This window comes from Eumetopias jubatus, unplaced genomic scaffold (assembly GCF_037043125.1).
Source record: "Eumetopias jubatus isolate StellerSeaLion01/CBP00866 unplaced genomic scaffold, mEumJub1_p1.0 scaffold_7, whole genome shotgun sequence".
NCBI classification, from domain to species: domain Eukaryota; kingdom Metazoa; phylum Chordata; class Mammalia; order Carnivora; family Otariidae; genus Eumetopias; species Eumetopias jubatus.
The window spans coordinates 57901555-57921684 of NW_028274813.1; the positions used below are offsets into that span (position 1 = coordinate 57901555).

Consider the following 20130-nt stretch of genomic DNA (forward strand, 5'->3'; position numbering starts at 1 on the left):
TTTCTTGGTGCACCTAGGTGGCTCAGTTGGTTAAGCGTCTGCCTTCGGCTTGGGTCATGATCCCAGGGTCCTGGGATCGAGCCCCATGTGGGGCTCCCTGCTCAGCTGGGAGCCTGCTTCTCCCTCTCCTTCTGCCTCTCCCCACTGCTTGTGCTCTCTCTCTCTCAAATAAATGAAATCTTAAAAAAAAAAAGAGTTGTTTCTTGAACACTTTTACAGGTCTATAAACTATGTTGTCAAAGACATTTAAAGGATTAACTCTTCAGCTTCAAAATTTGGTGCACAATTATTTGCATAATTTATAATATCAAATCAAGAATATTTAATAATTAATGTTCTTTTTCCTTTTTTGTATTCAATATTAAGACATTACAGTTAAATTCTGAACTAATTATTTTATTTTTGTTTTTTTTTTAAGATTTCTTTTTTTAAGCAATCTCTACACCCAACATGGGACTCAAACTCACAACCCCAACATCAAGACTCGCATGCTCTACCAACTGAGCCAGCTAGGTGCCCCAATTTTGTTTTAAGCTAAGAACACAGCTAAATTTAAATTTGTCTATTGATTGGACTTAAGGAAATTTGAGTCAAGAAAAATAGGAGAGGGCCCTTGGTGGCTCAGTCGGTTAAGCGTTTGTCTGCCTTCGACCCAGGTCATGATCCCAGGGTCCTGGAATCAAGTCCAGCATCAGGCTCCCTGTTCAGTGGGGAAGTCTGCTTCTCCCTCTGTCCCCACCCCCACTTGTGTGATCGCTCTCTGTCTCACAAAAATAAATAAATAAAACCTAAATTAAAAAAAAGAAAAACAGGAGAAAAATTTTTGCCTAAGATACCAGCCTGGAGATTTTCTTCTACTAGATTTTCTTCTACTAGAAATGTTCCCACTTTCTTGTTACTTAATGCACTCAGTTTATTTCACTTTATTTTCAGATCATCACTTAAATATAATTTAACAAGAAATCTGAAATGTGATAGTATAACATTAACCTTCTCTAATAGACCCAGGTGAAGAGGTGGTATGTGAAAGGGGTAAGAGCATTTGGTTTAAAGAAACCAAAGCATCAATTTCACTATAAAGACAGTCCTATTAAGCTAATTAGATATTATCTAATTGCTGATGCATTTTGCAGGTCAACTGTTGTGTCAATATTAAAATATACTGCTGCTGAGGAAGATTTCATAGTAACAGTCAGGAATACTGATTTGGAAGAACTATGGCATTCTTCAGAAACCTTATATACAAGAAATAAGAGTACATACTGCATAAAGCTAAAGAATGAATCATCAAAGCCACACATGTTCAGTATCTTAGAGATAATGTCACAGAGCAACCCTTTCCATGACAATATGAAGACATAACCATGAATGCTGTACTTCTACTGCTTGATGGTGTTATTTCTGATACTATATAGTACTGTCTTGTCTCTTAGTACATCAGGTTTCCTAAAGTAGGAACATATTTCTTTCACCTAGCTACCTGTTACTCTGGAAATATATTAGATAGAGAAATTTGATCAGAAGTACATGGGAGAAGCTGAACTAATTAAGCTGGGGTGGTTTTTACTAGGAAGGGGAACTAGAACAAAGCCTTTGAAAACAGTTCCCATGGTAGACAGTGAGAGATAAGGCTCAAGAACGATTAAGATTCAAACTGGTGTGGAAGACATAGAGATGGCCCCCCATATTCCCTCTTTAAGGTAAGACCTTCTGTTCAGCTGCAGGGAGTACAAGTGGCAGGTTAGCCTCTGGCAGACACCCCTTCCTGTGTGATCTAGTGGATCAATGACAAGGGAGTACAAAGGTGGGGTCATTTGAGCCTTCTGTGGGACAGACAGGCATTCCTCACTCCAGAGCTCCCTACTGGGTTTACTGAAGCTTTGTAGAGACTGCACTGTGGTTTGACTTTGCTCTTTGCCTAATCCTGCTTTCTCCCTCTTCCTTTCACAAGTGGTGATCCCTTGAACCCCAAAATCTTATCATCTACTTCTAGAGGACCCAACCTCAGACACTAGTGATCCAAAGACACAAAACAGGGAGATGGCAGAACACACACATTGTTTTGTGTGTGTCACTCCATGGCTCCTTTTACCTTTGTTGCTTTTGTGTTGCTGAAGGCCATGTTTTAATTCTGTCTGCTTTTTCTTATTCTGTCTGTATTAGAGTTCTAACAGGAAACAGATGAGTGTTCCATTTTGAGGGATGACACTACTCTGTGATTGAGGAAATTTTCAGGAGGGACTATTTGCAACAGTGTAGAGAGGGTTCAGGGAAACCAAGAAGGGATGTAATGTCCCCAGGCATGAAGGTACAATGAGCACTACCTGGAGAGGACTATAGAAGAGGCCTGCCCAACCGGAACTCAGTCAGGAAAACCTCACTCTTCTACTTCCTGAACTCCCAGTGGTAACTTCTATTGACCAAACCCAGCCAGATGCCAGAGAATAAGGGAACCCCTTTGGAGCAGTGGACTGAGGAGTGGATTGGGAGAAGCAAAAAGAGAATATCCCATACATGGTCATTATTCCTTTACTATGTGTTTTTGAATAATAGTACACAACATCCTCGACATCCAAGATGATACATGTGAGATATTTGCTGAGTAGGGGACTGAATTGATTAGTGTCATCTATGCATAGGAAAGGAATTTAATGTTTGTTGAGCACCAATTTTGTACCAGTGAGCTTAATATTTCATACAAATCTCATCCCTCAGGGTAGATAGATATTATTTATTGAATGCCCAGAATGTGTCAGACACTCTTCTAGAGATTGGAGATATAGGAGTGAACAGGACAAAGTCCTTGCTCTCATGAACCTTGCATGCTAATGAAGGCAGACAGACAAGAACAAGCAAACAAATAAATGAACAAGATAACTGCAGGTAGTGATAAGTTATTATGGAGAAAAGTGTCTACTTAGATAAAGTTGTCAGGGAAGTCATCTCTGGTGAGTGACATTTGACTTAAGATAGGGGAATAGGAAAGCAGAACATTCTGTGCAGAGGGAAGAATTAAGAAGGAGGTCATACTTCATTGTCTGAAGCTTGATTACCAAAGACTTAAAGAAAAAAATGAAGGAGGCAAAGGCAGATGCATTCCAGTATGTAAGGGAGACAAGGCTTTAAGGTGGAAAATAAGTTGGCATATACAATCAAGAAACAGAAAGGTAGGTGGAGAGTGGTAGGAGATGAGGTAGGAGACAGAGGTCCAACCATGCAGGGACTTTGGGCTGTGGAAATAAGTGTAAGTTTTATCCTAAGTGCAATGGGAAGCCATAGGAGGTTTTAAGGAAGAGAATAACATTATTTGTGTTTTTATCATATAACTTCGCTTTTTTTTTTTTGCTAACTTCTACTTATTCTTCTCATATCTTAGGTTAAATCACTTGATAGATGACTCACTTTTTATTGAATGAACAAAAAATACATGCATGAATGAATAAATGAATTGATTTACTTTTAAGAGTAAGATTCTTTATGCCTTGTGACTAAATGAAATTTTATCTTCAGCTGTGCTGCTCAATTGCTCTCTTTCTCTCATTTCAAAAAGGAAGTCAGGTAATCCTTTTGATTAAATTTTCTTTTAAAAATTTGACAAAAGGAATTGGATCTCATATATATCTTGGTCATTGCATTGGTATTAGTAGCAGCAGTGTTAACCTCCAGCAAGCAGTTTTGGAAAACCTTTGGATTCCCAAACACTGTAGGTAATGCTTGACAGGCTGCTATGTGAATAAGTTAATGAGCAATAGTACAGACATATTTAGTATTCCGATTAATTCCTAGTCATCAATAGCTTAATGTCTTTTAAGAACCAATATGGGTTAATTTTATGTACTCTTATGCCATCCCTTCCAAAACCATCCTCCTTCACTGTCTGCTGCCATCTTGTCCCCATTTATATACCTTTCCTTCTTGCTTCGTTTGGTGTCCATGTCCCTAAGTACCTCATGCCCTCAAGCTTCTTTAAGAAAAGAATTAACTTAAAAAATATCAGTAACTCAATTTTTATACCTCCCCAAATAAGTAAATTTTTAAAAGAGTATATAGAATAAAATTTCTGCATAGAAATGAATAGGTAAATTATTTTTGCTTATTTATTTTATCTACTTCTTTCAAAGATGTATAGAATAATGGATCTACTACTATCATTCTCATTTTGTTTCATTCTCTCCTCTTTCTTCCAGGTTTCCTGGGACAAAGGAAAAAATGCCATCTGTCAATGGACTCATGCTAGGATATGGCAAAATACTTAGCGCCTTGGAGCTGCAAAGTCTTTGCTCATAGAACGAGAGACTTGTGCTAAAGGACCTCCACAAGTCCTTCCAGCTCAGCTATCACATGATTCTCTGAAATATCACTGACTACTGCAACCAGAACATCAAATTGGACTTGGTGAAACTTCTGTTAATGAGACCACACTTGATTTCTAAAACTTGATGACCACAGATTAAAAACAAATAAATAAAGGAGATATATGGATGCATCCCACTATCTTGGATAGAAGGGATTGGAATGTGAAAATACCATTAAATAGTAACATACAATAAAATGTGCATCCATTCTTTTCTTTAACAATAGCTTTTGAGTGTTTGCTATGTACCAGATACTGTGTGAGGCATGTGGAACACATGGGGGAATAAAGCAGACAGACAACGTCCTTGCCCCCATGGAGGTTAAAATCTACAGGAGAAGACAAACAAGACAACTCATTTCTAGAATATAAAGGAGATATTCAGGATTTGTGATTAGGGATTGGTGATTAATTTGTTGTGAAGCAAGGGAGAAGGAAATGTCAAGGATGATTCTGTTTCCTAGTTGGACAACTGAGAGAGAATGTGGTGGCTCCATTTACTGACACAGGAGCACAGGAGAGGAACAGGTTTGGAAGAGAGGTGGAGGAAGATATTGAGCTTGGTTTAGGACATGTTAAGTAAATGAAAGTAAAGCAATGCAACTTATTTCCAGAAAAAATTAAAATTTGATGGTTTTGAGAAATTACTCATAAGCCTGTTTTCAAAAGGCTTACTTAGGGGTGCCTAGGTGGCTCAGTCAGTTAAGTGTCTACCTTCAGCTCAGGTCATGATCCCAGGGTCCTCGGATCGAGTCCCACATAGGGTTCCCTGCTCTGCAAGGAGTCTGCTTTTCTGTCTCCCTCTGCCCCTCTGGCTGCTTGTGCTGTTCTCTCTCTCAAATAAATAAATAAAATCTTTTAAAAAAAGGCTTACTTAGCCATCCCATCCCTCATGGAACACTTCATCAAAAACTAATGATGTAATGTATGGTGATTAACATGATAATAAAAAAAGGCTTACTTATTTTGAAACAATTTTAGATCTTCAGAAAAGTTGTAAATATAGAGTTCCTGTATACCCTTGACCCAGGCTCCCCCCATGTTAACACCTTATATAGCCTTATATAAGCATAGTACAATGATCAAACATAATAAATTAACATTACTACATTAACTAAACTACAGACTTTATTATGGTTCTCCAACTAATGTCCTTTTTCTGTTCCTAGATCAAATCTAGGATACTACATTGTATTTAGTTGTCATTTCCCCTCAATCTTCTAGGACAATCTTCTGTGACAGTCTCTTATTCTTTCCTTGCTTTTCATATATTGACACTTTTTAATGTCCCTCAATTTGGATTTATCTGATGCTTCCTCATGATTAGACTGAAGCTATAGAGTTTATGGGAAGAATATCAGAGTGGTGTACCCTTCTCATCACAGCCTGTCAGTGGGTATACATGATATCAATATATCTAATTACTGGTACTATTAATCTTGAGTACTTGGTTAAGATTCGCCAAGTGTCTCCAATGTAAAGTAACTGTTTTTCCTCTTTCGTATTCTGTTCATTTGATGGGAGTTACTAAGTACAGCCCACTTTCAAGAGAGGGGAATCTAACTCCATCTCCTGGAGGGAGGACTATCAAAGAACTCAACAGTAAGTTGTCCAACAGTAAGAAAACTGGCTCATTATCTATATTTATTTATTTGTTCAACCCTAGCATACATGTAAAATAGTTTTAAAATTGATAACACAGACCCTCTGGCAAACAAATTTACCAATCAGACTTAAATGTTTATGAATAACACTTTTTGTCTTTAGCCTTACAATAGCTAATCAAAACACTTTTTTACAAAGCTATTTAGGTCAGCTCCTTTCCTCCCCATCCCCTTCAGTGTGGTTATGTCATTCATTTGTAATACAGCTAGATTTATTTGCCATAGCCTACATTCCATCTTGGGTTCCCTTGCCATTCAAGTTGATTTTTTTTTTAAGGATTTTATTTATCTGTGAGAGAGAGGGGGAGAATGAGGGGGAGAGAGGCAGAGGGAGAGGGAGAAGCAGACTCCCCACTGAGTGGGGAGCCCGATGTGGGACTTGATACCAGGTCCCTGGGATCATGACCTGAGCCAAAGACAGACATTTAACCAACTGAGCCCCCCAGGTGCCCTCAGGTTGATTTTTTAAAATTTGCATACAGTAAAATTAACTCTTTGTAGCATAGAGTTCTATGGGTTTGACAAATGCATAATCATGTATCCATTACCACTGTACCATACAGAACAGTTCAAAGTCATTTTAAAGTTAACATTTAAGCCAAAACTTATTTTATCTGAATTATGTGGAGAATTCTTAATTTTGCCAATTCTCTTCATGAGGTTTATTAATTCTTTAGCAGAATAGAAAGATACTTAATATATAAGATTACTGAAAGCAAAATAAATATATCTTTTGATTGTTGGAAGATAAAATTCCAATAAAGATTACCTTTGAGCCTTTCTACCAGTTCAAAGTTGAAGGTGTTTAAACAAATAAATGGATCTTTTGTGACTTTTTTCATTAGATAAATCACAAGGATTAGATAAATCACACAAATATGACACTGAGTGCAAAAAGAAATGCAAAATAAAAATTACAACACTCATCAAATTTAATTAAAATACACTTGGAAACATAATAACTAGTTTTTAAAATGTTGTTTCTCAAATAATTTCCATGACCCATTCTTGTACCAATATACTGCCAGGCAATTTTGTCTCCTTTTACATAACTCTCCTCCAAATAAGCTTTACTCCTAATGAAGTGGTGGCAGAAGGTGGCAGTGAGAAAGGGAGAGAAAAATAACTGGAAGGTTAGGAAGGGAAAAAAGCAGAGACCTCAGTCTCTGCAGGTTTAATAAGGGCTGAATAAGGTGAGGTAGGTGCTCTGGGCTGTGAATACTGGCCTCTCCTCCATAGACAGCCTCAGGGAGCAGAAGGGATTAGAGATGGAATGGATCCAGTAGGATCCATAGTTCAAGCAGACATGTTTTTTCTTCTCCTAAGCCTGTATCTACAGGATAACATTCAATGACTCACCACACACAAGCCTACTATTTAGTTTAAAAAACAACAAAAGTATACAATCTGACTAACCTCAGGAAAATGCATACCATTTTAATTCAGCAAATTCTATTAACAATGCACTGTTAAAGATGAAGACATTAAGGAACCATTTGAGAAGGTCTTTTCCAAGGCTTTGTCCACAAACCAGAATTAATCCACTAAATTCACTCTAATTATACTACTAAATATACCCAGCCTTTTAGCCTCAGGCGTAAATATGACTTGAGCTCACCATAGCTTCATAGAAGGCAATCATATAACAAAGGTCCCAAACATTTTGTATTATTATCACCTCAGGAGTTTATTTTACATTTCCTCAGGACACAATATTTTTAAACACTCCCATTTATGATGTATATAAGTATACATTTTTCATTACAGTAAGATTTCACACAACAACCATCTTAAGTATATGTTTTCTCAACGAAAAAATATTTTACTTGACATCAAATCAATAAGATTTTTATTGACTTACAAAGTTTTTGTGGGGCAAGGTTGCTAGTTGAGACCCCAGAAAATGTATAATGATGTCATCCCAGCCAGTGAGTCTAAGCTGACAACTTATGATTTTTTTCCTGGGTCATGTGGGATTATGTTTTATTTCTTTGTCTCCCACAATGTGATGAAAAAGATGTTGGGAATTTATCTTTACAAGCCACACTATTTTGAAAGTTTCTGGAACTATCTGAATATTGTTAGTATTATGGTCAGTTTAGGAATGACAAATTCCCTTTCTAGTTATAAATTTTTCTCAAAGATTTATTTATTTTAGAGAGAGAGAGAGAGAGTGAGAGAGAGTGCATGGTGGGGGAAGGGCAGAGGGAGAGAAAGAGAAACCATGCAGACTGCTCGGAGATCATGACCTGAGCCAAAATCAAGAGTCCAACACTTGACCTAACCTACTGAGCCACTCAGGTGCCCCTCTAGTTATAAATTTTAAAGCATGTTAACCAGGTCCTTGCTCACTTCAACACTGTCGATCTTGCTATCACTTAAGGAAATTCCAAAAAACTCTCCACTATTATATTAACTTTACTGTTATCAGTAATTTTTTTTCTTTCTTTCTTTTCTTTTCTTTTTTCTTTCTTTTTTTTTTTTTTACACAAGTTACCCTCTGGACTAAGCAGTATTCTCTAACTGAAGGGACATCGGATACCAACTTAGTTAACCTCATTAACGATGAGAATAAGTGAGTAATTGGTATTTGGATTTGGAACATATTATAAGATTCCAGAAAATACCTGCCAATACTTTTCAAGTAGCATGTTTCTTGGGGCACCTGGGTGGCTCAGTCAGTTAAGCAGGGTCATGGGATCCAGACCTACCTCATACTGGGTGCTCAGCGGGGAGTCTGCTTGAAGATTCTCTCTCTCTGCCCCTCCCCATTCATGCGCGCGCTCTCTCACTCTCTCTCTCTCAAAAATAAATCTTTTTAAAAAGTAGCGTGTTTCTTAAACTTATATTAAAATAAATTTATATTTCTCGGCACATATGTAAACTGATGGCAAAAAGAACCATCTTGGAAGTAATCTTAGGGGCAAGAGAAATTTGGTTGGGATTTAAGTTTCCTGCAAATAACCACAGAAGTAAAAATTCACATTATAACCATTGTATACTATGACTAAGCCTGACTGTTATAACAAACTTTTTTTTAAAGATTTTTATTTATTTATTTGAGAGAGACAGCGTGCACAGAGGGAGAAAGGGAGAATCAGACTCCCTGCTGAGCAGAGAGCACGACAAGGGGCTCAATCCCAGATTCCAGGACCCGGGATCATGACCTGAGCTGAAGTTAGACACTAACAGACAGCCACCCAGGCACCCTTGACTCTGTTATAACTTCTAATATTTTCAAGATATCATACCTATGCCATCTTAAATATCTCATTCCCAAAGGCCTCAGTGCAGACGTTTTGCATCTTTCAGCATTAAAGTCTCTTGTGATTAGTCCTCTTGAACTTTAAAGCATGTGCATTACTAGAAACAACACTACAGGAGACAATGACGTCACTAGCATAGCATGAGGTGTATGATTCTGTGACTCAGCTGGACAGGACAAAGTACAGAGATATCCTTCTAAATTCTTGGAAAAGTAATCACTCTACAAATGTCTTCTGTTTATCATTCTTCATGGTCTTTTCTTCCTCCTCTGATCCTCACCCCATGTCCCCCCTCAAAAAAGTACAACTTTGGCTTTGTCAAGTGCTGCTATCCTTGACATCAATCTAGGATTCTAAATCAAATGTCACTTCCCACTATAGTTGGGTGATAAAAATATAGAAAAGGGTTTTTGTGGGGCACTGGAGTGGCTCAGTCAGTTAAGCATCCGACTCTTGGTTTCAGCTTAGGTCAAGATCTCATGTGTCCTGGGATAGAGCCCCAGGTCTGGCCCCCAGCTCAGCGGGAGTCCTCTTGAAGATTCTCTCACTCTGCCCTTCCCCCCACTTGTGCATGTATGCTCTCTTTCAAATAAATAAATCTTTAAAAAAAAAGAGGGGTTTCATGTGTTTAAAAGTAAAAGAATAGTTTCATTGGCTTGTTACAAATATAAATACTATATAAACTTTAAAATCTTCAGTAATAATGTTGGTTTTGATCTATACTTAAAATTCCTATTCCCTTTTCCAAGAGCTGACAAGATGGCAGAAGTGGAGCAGAAGAAGCGCACCTTCTCCAAGTTCAGCTACTGCGGCGCTGACCTCGACCAGCTACTGGACAGTCCAGGAGCCCCTGATGCAGCGGTACAGCGCCCAGCAGGAGCGGAAGCTGAACGACTGTTTGCGGAGGAAGCCACACTCACTGGTGGAGCGCCTGCGGAAGGCCAAGAAGGAAGCTCCCCCCATGGCCTAGCGCGAGGTGGTTAAGGAGCACCTGCGGGACATGATCATCATGCCCAAGAGGGTGGGCAGCCTGGTGGGTGTCTACAAGGGCAAGACCTTCAACCAGATGGAAATCAAGCTCGAGATGATTGGACACACCTGGGCCAGTTCTTCACCACCTACAGGCTTGTGAAGCACTGCAGGCTGAGCATCCCGGCCACCCACTCGGCTTCATTCTCATGTAGCCTGTTCAGCCAATAAAGGCACAGACTTCTCTTAAAAAAAATAATGAAATAAAATAAAATTCCTATTGATTACAAAATAAATATGTAAAACAATAACATCAAATAAATCAAAACGGTAGAGGTGCTTTGCCTTTATTCTTTGAGCTGCCAAAATATCCAGAAATACTTAAATAATGCAGCTACCCAGAAGAATCTAGGAACAGAAGTACTTTTTATTTGGAAATAAAAAAATTTTATTTAGAAATAAAACCCTGAAATCATGAATAGAAACAAGAGAAGTGCCACCTGTACTGTCTTTGTTTGAAATTTATAAGTACCCATCTTCCAATAGATCACTAAACTATAACTTCACAGAATTATAACAAAATTTATCATCCTCTTCTGATATGACTTTATGAATTGTCACATCAGCCTCCAAGGACACATGGAGCATTTCCACATTTTTGCATGAGTTATAGTTCAAGAGCTGTTCACCTGCTGGTTGATGGGCATATGTACTTTGCAAATTATGTGTAATTGGAAATCAACTTACCCATGTGATTTCCAACATTAACTCCTAAAAAGTCAATATTAAATAGAACTATATTAGTTAGGGTAAGCTAAGATATGCTGTGGTAACAAATAAACCGCAAAAATCTCTTTGACTTAAAAAAGCAATGGCTTCTTTCTTACTCACAAAGTCAGTCATGCAACTTCACATGGTGGCTTTCTTCCAGGTGGTGCAAGGATCCAGAATCCTTCTATTTCATGATTTTGCTATCTTGAACCTGTGGCCTCTGAGGTTAATATAGAAGGGATAGAGAATGTGTGAATAATAATGCATGGGCTTTTATGGCCAGGCCTGGAAGTATATCTCCTTTGCTCACTACCACTGGAAAGTACCTAATCACATGGCTACACGCTAACTCCAAGGAAAGCTAAGATATATGCATCCAGGAGGAAGAAATACTTGATGTCTAGATAGTGTCTGGCTAGCTAGTTTCTACCACAAGAAACCCTGTAGTATGGTTTTGTGCAAACATTTATTGTTAGTCCTGAACTAGGCCTATACAAAGATGTGTAACGTTTATCTTTGCTTCTGTAATTTCAGCAATAACATGACTTCTTTAAACAAGCACTAAAATGTGATTTTGTTCAAATAGGTAAGTACTGAACAACTGTATGAGGTCATGTTCCCTGACAATATATAGAATGTGACTGTTCTATCTTGCCTGATGATGCTTAATCATACGCTTTAACTCAGCAGAGATGAGCCTGATATTGTTTTATGAAAGCTAAGGAGTTCAAGAGGTCTAACAACTAAATAGAAAGTCACCTCCCAGCCCCACCTTGAAAGTAATCCAAAGGAGGGCTTGAGGGCAGCCCAAGACTTCTCAAAAATTAATTTTGCATGGGTCCAACACACAGAATGATCCAGACATAACGTTCTAAATCAGCATTGTCCTATAGAAATAAACAGTGAGCCACATTTGTAATGTTCTAGTGACAACATTAAAGATAAAAAGAAAGGTGAGGGGCCTCTGAGTGGCTCAGTTTGTTAAGCATCTGCCTTCAGCTCAGGTGATGATCTCGGACTCCTCTGCCTGCTGCTTGCCCTGCTTGTGTGCTCTCTCTCTTCTTCTGTCAAATAAATAAATAAGAATCTTTTAAATATATAAATAAATAAAAATAAAAATTTTATTTATTTATTTGACAGAGAGAGAAAGAAAGAGAGAGAGCACAAGCAGGGGGAGCAGCAGAGGGAGAGGGAGAAGCAGGCTTCCCGCTGAACAGGGAGCCTGATGCGGGGCTCCATCCCAGGACCCTGGGATCATGACCTGAGCTGACGGCAGACGCTTAACTGACTGAGCCATGCACGTGCTCAGGTGAGCATCTTTTTTTAAAGATTTTATTTTTAAGTATGTGGAGCTCAAACTCACAACCCCAAGACCAAGAGTCTCATGCTCTACCAGAGCCAGCCAGTCACCCCTCAAGGGAGCATTTTTTACTGTCCTGGCCTCTACTCTCATTTGCCTATTTTTTTAATGTGTACTAATTTTTAATTTTAATTTTCAATTGAAAATATGAGTCAGAAGTTAAAATTCAAGCCTGCAGAAACAAGAAAAATACTGAGGAAAACAACCTGAAATCATAAAGAAATTTGTGATGGATATGGTGGTGTTCCCTAAGCTCCCCAGTGCAGCAAGCAAAGGGATATCAACAGAGTGGTTAATCATCATTAGGGTTTTCCATAGAAATAGAACCAATGGAATGGATATATATATATATATATATATACACACTGTTCTTTGTTTTTTGACACACACACACACACACACACACACACACACACACACACACACACACAGATAAAGAATTGGATGAAAAGTCCCAAGATGGGCAGATGGCAAGCTGAAGATCCAAAAAAGCCAATGGTGTAGTTCCAGTCCAAGTTTGTAGGTTTGAGATCCAGGAGACCCAATAGGGTAAGTTTCAGTCCCCAAACCAGCAAGCTCAGAACTAAGAGCCAATATTTCAGTTCAAGTCCAAAAGCTGAAAAAAACTCTCCGTACCAATTCAGAGCACTCAGGCAGGAGGCGCAGCCTTTATGTTCTATTCAGGCCATCAACTGATTGGATGAGGGCCACTCACATTAGGGAGGGCAATCTGCTCTACTCAGTCCACCAACTCAAATGTTAAATCTCATCCAAAAACACCCTCACAGACATACCCAGAATAATATCTGAACAAATATCTGGGCATTTGTGGTTCAGTCAAGTTGACATATAAAATTAACCATCACATAATCCAAAAAGCAGAGGATGAACTTGAGTGCTTATTTAATATTGAGATTTTTATTATTATGCAAATGAAAATCATTTCACTCATCACCCATCCTAGTGTTTTTTGTGGTCCAAAACCCCACTAAAAACAAAAAACAAAACCTTTGTTAAGTGTAAGTAAAAAGCCTATAAAACCATCATTTGTACAGTGTCGCTTAAAAACAAATTTTTCAGAGAAAAAAAAAGCATGTAAGTGAACTCCTGTAAAGCACACTTCTTTCTTGATAGACATCCCAATGAGTAAAGAGGAAAGTGTCATTTATTTTGATATTTTTTTAAAAGCCCATCTCATATTACAAGCTCCAAGTAATATTAGATCCATAAAAGATGTTTTACATCAAAATTTTAAAAGGATATCAGGAGCTAACAATAAATCCCTATTTTATTGGCCCAGTTAACTATTTCAGGTAACAAGTGAAAGAAATTAAGAAAGATCCTATTAATGTCCCTCCAGCTGGAAGGGATGTGTGCTGGAGGTATAAGCAGACGACAGGAAGGACAAGAAACTCTTTCAGAACATATTTGATAAGGGCAGCTCTAGAAATTTCATACAGGAAATGGCACTCTGGTTGGAAGAAGAAGATGGGGGATTTGTGTTGAAATCACATTTGTAGAAGCAGCACACTGTTTTTATTTAGGTCACACATTTATTAGGGTGGCTAGAGAGTTTATAAGGAGAATAAAGTCTCCTGAGACACCTCTGCTGGCATCTGTTAATAGAGCTCAGAGAAGGCAGCTCAGAAAGATGAGCCATTTGGCTGAGCAAGGACTTCTCTCCTAAATTTTTATTATGAAAATTTTGAAACAAACACAAAAGCATATGAACTCATGTATAGATGCTTTCTGTAGTCATCATTTAGCTTCAACCATGACCAGCTTTTTGCAATCTTGCATCACCTCTTTCCCCCACTCACACTGTGTTTTGGGAGGGCTAGATATTAAAGTAAATCCCAGATGTCATGTAATCTCACCCATAAATAACTCCAGTAACAGTAACAGATAAAAACATAACTACCGTAGCACCATCACATTTAACAAATTTAACCCTTTAACACACATTCCCTAACATTTTCTAACACCTAGTCTATGTATGATTTTTCCCAGTTGTTGCAATTAAAAAAAACAAAAAACAAAACAAAAAGCTTTTATAGTTGGTTTGTTTGAACAAGATTCAAAAAGATCCACATTAGGTTGATATTTATCTCGGTAAGTTCTTTTGAGTGTATAATAATTTCCTCTTCCTCCTCCTCTTTTAGAAATGGCAGGGCAAATAATTCTTTTCCTTTATTCATCAATTCTCAGAATGAGTTGTTCCAGAAACCTCTAAAAGTGCCTCTTAGCATCCCTGCTTTCTGTCATGACAAGATGTCTCAACTCAGCTTGTACATTTCCTGCCCCAGATTTATAATCAGCCATTTCTTCAAGGATCCTTGCTTCTTTTTGTTGGAAAATAGCATTTAGAGACTGCAATTGGCTCTGGGATGCTCACCATTATTGGACTGTCCTTATTTCTATGCCCTCTCAGTAGACATAGCTAGGAAATATGTGAATTTTAGAAAGAAAACTAAATCACGAATTCATACGGTTGTTTCCAAGTCAAATGAAATATTGTAGAGTTTTTCCTTAAATTCTCTGATTTTTAAATTCTTTGATTTTATATTTTTATTTTATATTTTTGTATTTCTTTTTTATTACACTGAAAATCTTTATTTTAATGACATAACATAATTACTTCTTTGTTTATGCATATTATACATATATATAGTTCATAAAGTAGTTTCAAAGCAACAATACTAATATTACTACTAACAATTAGAACTACCAATTACAGCTGAATATTTCATTGTGGTTCTTTGTACTTCTTAAGATATATCCCGCCAGGAAGGAACATCAACTGATTGAGTTTTAAAGTCATTTGAAATATTTTTTCTGCGGTTATACCATCAATCTGATATACTCCAAGGCTCATTTGTATCTATTTGTTTCAGATTTTTAGGGATTTTTTTTCCTTTTTAAGATTTTTAATAATATGAACTGTTCACATGGTTCCAAAGTCAAAACTATAAAAAAAATGCAGTCAGAGAAGTCTTTTCAACCCTTTTTGTCCCTCAATTTTACAACAAAGGCTTTTTTTAAAGGTACAGAATTGGACCAAATTGTTAAGAAAGCCTGATACCAGTGGCAGGTTCAACAGAGCATTGTTGGTAACAGGCATAGGGAGAAAATTAGGTATTAATTAATGAAGACTTATTATTCACATCAGTTAAACATGTTATAGGTCCAACATATAACAAAAAGAAATTTTCTTGGGGCACTTAGCTGGCTCAGTTGGAGCATGAGACTCTTGATCTTGGGGTAGTGAGTTCAAGCCCCACGTTAGGTGTAGAGATTATTTAATTAAATAAAACTTAAAAAAAAGAAAAATTAAAAATAAATAAAAATTAAAATTAAAAAAATTTTTTCTTGTCTTCCCGATGAAGTGCCTTACTTGGTCTCTTTAACTATGATTCAGTCAACCACTGGATGGCGGGAAAATAGAGTTACAGAAGTCTCCACTGTAAACAAGAGGAAAGCAAAGGAGCTTCCTGCAAACTGGAAAAACTTCTCCAAATTTCCTATATACAAACAACAACTAATTGAAAATATAATGCAAAGAAAAGTCCTATTCAAAATAGGAACTCATTCACACACACGAACCCTGGGCCTAAACTTAATAAAAACCTGCAGAACCTATATGAAAAAAACTATAGAATTTTACTAATATACATGATAGAATAAATGGAGAGACACTAGTTTCTGCTTAGACAGAGTCAATATTCTAAAGATGTTGATTACTCCTAAATTATAAAGTCAATTTAATCACAATCAAAATTACTTGAAAAGTAATTTTTCATTAAAGTTTTCATTAAAATAAATACATAAGTATTATTTGGGGAAATTTGGAAAAGTATAATTGGGGGCATCCCCACAGATGTGCCTGTAATCCCAGCTAGTCTGCCTAAGACCTGCTGAGTAACAACCCTAGTTCCCTGCACAGCTCCATTTCCACCCCAACAAGGAGAAAGGAAGGATCATGAGCCAGGAGAAACTTGCCACACTGCAGGTACAACTGTGCACTGGGAGAAAAGGAACTGTTTGCAGAAAGAAGGTGGTTCACAGAACAGCTACAGCAGATGACAGAAAAGAAACTTTAATTCTCCTTAAAGGACTTTAGGGGTAAACACTATCTCTCATATTGAAGAGGTGACTATGTTTACAAACCAAAGAACAGTGATGCATTTTCGCGACCCTAAAGTTCAGGCATCTCTGGCAGCCAATACTTTGACCATTACAGGCCATGCTGAGACAAAACTGCTGACAGAAAGGCTACCGAGCATCTTAACCCAGCTTGGTGCAGACAATCTGACTAGTGCAAGGAGACTGTGGAAGTTCGGCCTAAACTATCTGTGGGTGGAAAAGCACCACTTGCTACTGAAGAGACTGATAATGATGAAGTTCCAGATCTTGTGGATAATTTTCATGGGCTTCCAAGAATGCAAAAAGTGAATTGAGTCAGTTTCTGAAGAGGACAAAACTCAAAGAAGTTACTGAGAGTTGCTACTTTATAACTGCTTTTTAAAATTTTGTTCATGGATCTGATAAAACCTACATCTGATATTTTTTAAGCCCAAGTGCCCTAGACACTGCAGCTCTTTTCAGTTTTTGCTTATACACAATTCATTCTTTGCAGCTAACTAAGCTGAAGAAGCCTCGGAATAAATTTTGAAATAAAGGTTAATGAAGTTCTGTGCCTAGTTAAAAAAAAAAAAACAACAACAAAACACTGCATAATTGGGGGAGAATTTAGCACACTAGATACTAAAACCTACTATAGCTCAACAACACTCATCATCAGGGAACTACAAATCAAAATCACGATGAGATACCACCTGTCAGAATGGCTAAAATTAACAACACAGGAAACAACAGGTGTTGGCAAAGACGCAGGGGAAAGGGGAACTCCTTGCACTGTTGGTGGGAATGCAAACTGGTGCAGCCACTCTGGAAAACAGTATGGAGATTCCTCAAAAAGTTAAAAATAGAACTACTCTACAACCCAGCAATTGCACTACTATGTATTTATCCAAAGGATACAAAAATACAGATTCGAAGGGGTACATTGCACCCCAATGTTTATAGCAGCATTATCAACAATAGCCAAACTATGGAAAGAGCTCAAATGTCCATAAACTGATGAATGGATAAAGAAGAGGTGGGAGATTAAATAGACAGACAGATAGATAGATAGATATAACGGAATATTACTCAGCCATCAAAAAGAATGAAATCTTGCCTTTTGCAATGCTGTGGATGGAGCCAGAGTGTATTATGTTAAATGAAATACATCAGTCAGAGAAAGACAAAGATGATTTGTCTCATATGTAGAATTTAAGAAACAAAACAGATGAACATGTCAGGAAAGGAAAAATAAAATAAGATGAAAATAGGGAGGCAAACCATAAGAGATGCTGAACTCTAGGAAACAAATTGAGGGTTGCTGGAGTGGAGGTGGGTCAGGGAAAGGGATAACTGGATGAGCATTAAGGGGGGCACTTGATGTAATGAACCTCTCTCTCTCTCTCTCTCTCTCTCTCTCTATATATATATATATATAAACCACCTCTTCCTTATCCATTCATCTGTCGATAGACATATGGACTCTTTCCATATTTTGGATATTGTGGACATTGCTGCCATAAACATTGGGGTACAGGTGCCCCTTCAGATCACTATGTGTGTATCATTTGGATAAATACCTAGTAGTGCAATTGCTGGGTTGCAGGATAGCTCATTTTTAACTTTTTGAGGAACCTCCATACTATTCTCGAGTGGTTGCACCAGCTTGCGTTCCCACCAACAGTGTAAAAGGGTTCCCCTTTCTCCACATCCTCATCAACACCTGTTGTGTCCTGAGTTGTTAATTTAGCCATTCTGGCAGGTGTGAAGTGGTATTTCATTGTGGTTTTGCTTTGCATATCCCTGATTAGTGATGTCTTGAGCATCTTTTCATGTGTCTCTTGGCAATCTGTATGTCTTTTTGGAAAGATGTCTATTCAGGTCCTCTACCCATTTTAAAATTAGATTGGGTTTTTTTTGGTGTTGAGTTGCATAAGTTCTTATATACTTGGATATAATCCTTTATTGGATATATCATTTGCACATATTCTCTCCCATTCCGTAGTTTGCCTTTTAGTTTTGACTGTTTCCTTTGCTGTGCAAAAGCTTTTAATTTAAAAAATTTTTAAAGATTTTATTTATTTGAGAGAGAGAGAGCACAAGCAGGGGGAGCAGCAGAGGGAAAGGGAGAAGCAGGCCTCCTGCTGAGCAGGGAGCCCGATGCAGGGCTCAATCCCAGGACCCTAGGATCATGACCTGAGCGGAAGGCAGACACTTAACCGACTGAGCCACCTAGGTGCCCCAAAGCTTTTTATCTTGATGAAGTCCCAATAGTTCATTTTTAACAGCAACTTTTTTTTAAACCTTTTTTTAACAACTTAAGATAAATTAAAAATTAAATGTAGGGCGCCTGGGTGGCTCAGTCGTTAAGCGTCTGCCTTCAGCTCAGGTCATGATCCCAGGGTCCTGCGATCGAGTCCCACATCAGGCTTCCTGCTCGGCGGGGAGCTTGCTTCTCCCTCTCCCACTCCCCCTGCTTGTGTTCCCTCTCTCACTGTGTCTCTGTCAAATAAATAAAGTCTTAAAAAAAAAATAAATGTAAAGAAACCCCAAAGTATACATGTACTAGAATGTTTGATTCTTTATTAAAGAAATATAAATCAGTACAAAATTTTAGTTTAAGATTGAAAAAAAAAAGAATACAGTTCATAAAACTCAGCATTGGTAAGGATGTGGAGAGAAAAGTAATCTTATCTATAGTTGGTAGAAGTATAAATTTGTGTATTTTCCGGTATGTCTCAAATGTCTCATTGACCCATCAATTTTATATATGTGAATTTACTTAAGGCCAGTTTCAAAAATGCCTCAGAATTAAAGCGAAGCTCACATTAAATTTTGGAGAAAATTTGGCTAAGCATTAAGATGGATTAATTTTTATCACAAAATGACAGGCAAGCTAGAAAAGTGCCCTTGTTAAAAGACATTATAAAGTGATGGACCTTAATATGCTCAAAGACATGAGAAAACTTAATTAAAAACTTAAACGTTGATGCTGGGTGGTGGAGGAAGGGGAATGAGGAACATACAGGGCTGTCATTGTATTTGTCACATTTCTTAAATTGGGTGATAAATTCACAGGCATTTGCTATAATTTTGCCTATGCTTTAAAAAAAAATTTTTTTTTTTAAGTAAACTCTATCCCCAACGTGGGGCTCAATCTCATGACCCCAAGATCATAGTCATACCTACTAAGCCAGCCAGGCACCCCTTGGCTATTTTTTTAAATATCAGCAATGTCATTACAAAGTAAAAAATATTTTAGCTGGATGAGAGACAGTGATTAAGTGAAAAAGTTACGTACAGTACTGATTTATTCGATTTATTGAATAAATTTATAATTTATTCAATTATTTATTCGTTTGCCATGTTTAAATAGATGATACCTAAGAAGACATGTTTATTTTTAAACTGAAGACATTTTTAACTATATATGAAATGTTTGGTACCTTGGAGTCAAACAGAAAAAAATATATAGTTGTAGCCAAACCTACTACAATAAAAACTTCAGGAGTAGTAGCTGTAAATGAGGGTGCTATGCATTTGTTACACAAGTATATCCAGCTTGTATGACATTCTCCAGGAATACCTCTCACCATAAGTAAGAATACACATATATCATTTGAG

The 20130-nt window shown here is 37.5% G+C and overlaps 1 pseudogene; it reads left to right on the plus strand.

Moving 5' to 3' along the window:
* Nucleotides 1-10043: 10043 nt before the first annotated feature.
* Nucleotides 10044-10484, plus strand: LOC114205194 (small ribosomal subunit protein uS19 pseudogene; annotated as a pseudogene).
* The last annotated feature ends 9646 nt before the right edge of the window (nucleotides 10485-20130 follow it).